A 927-nucleotide genomic window follows, 5' to 3' on the forward strand; every position below is an offset into this window, starting at 1 on the left:
TGATGTTTCACAGAATATCACCAGTACAACAATTATTACAAATTACAGTCAACCAAATGCATATCGATAGCATGAAAAGACACTTTATTATTATATTAACATTGTTTTACTATAAGAACATCATTTATATTGCTTTATACACCTGAATAGAGAGAGAGAGAGATACAAGCCAAGATCTAGTGTCTTGTACAAGGACACATGCTGTGTACATTGCCTGGGTTCTTGGACAAGACACTTCGCTTGTTTAAATTCCCTAAATAATGTACAGTACTTCTTTTGATTATAAGCTGATGTAAATTGTTTAAATATTTTCATTCATATCATGGGCTGTAATTTCAGGACTGGCATCAGTCTGTGTAGATTTGTAGCAAAGCTTATAAACACAATCCTAAGTATGATCAGTGATAGTAGGGTCATAACAGTGCAACACATCTTTTTGGTTTACAGTTCAATATTCTGTTCCAAATATAAACATGGTTGATATCAGTAGAAGTTTCTGGGTGTTCTTTCATTTAACCAACTGCATTTACAACTCTCCTTTTAGGGACCAGGTCTGCCAGGGTGTAATGGTTTCTGTAAATAATAAATAGACAATAATTATTTCTGGATAGCCACATTATACTAATGTCCTTGTAAATTATTAGCACTCTACAGTAATTTTTTAAGAACATCCCATTAGAGTAACTGAACCACAATATTCTTTCAGTAGGTCGTGCATACTGTACAACATTTGAGACATATATTATTATAAAGAAAAAAAACTATCTACGGTAACTAGGAAACAATGAGCAACGTTTAAACAGAAAATTATTTTTTAAAATCTGTGAGATTGAGTTAAAATGTTTGGTTATTAGAATTAACATATTCACAGCACATAGTCAAACAGGCAAAATAAGCTTTTGATATTTAACTTACATTGTCATATCC

This window comes from Anneissia japonica, unplaced genomic scaffold, assembly GCF_011630105.1.
Source record: "Anneissia japonica isolate Jap-2015-1 unplaced genomic scaffold, ASM1163010v1 scaffold65_len388318_cov190, whole genome shotgun sequence".
NCBI classification, from domain to species: Eukaryota; Metazoa; Echinodermata; class Crinoidea; order Comatulida; family Comatulidae; genus Anneissia; species Anneissia japonica.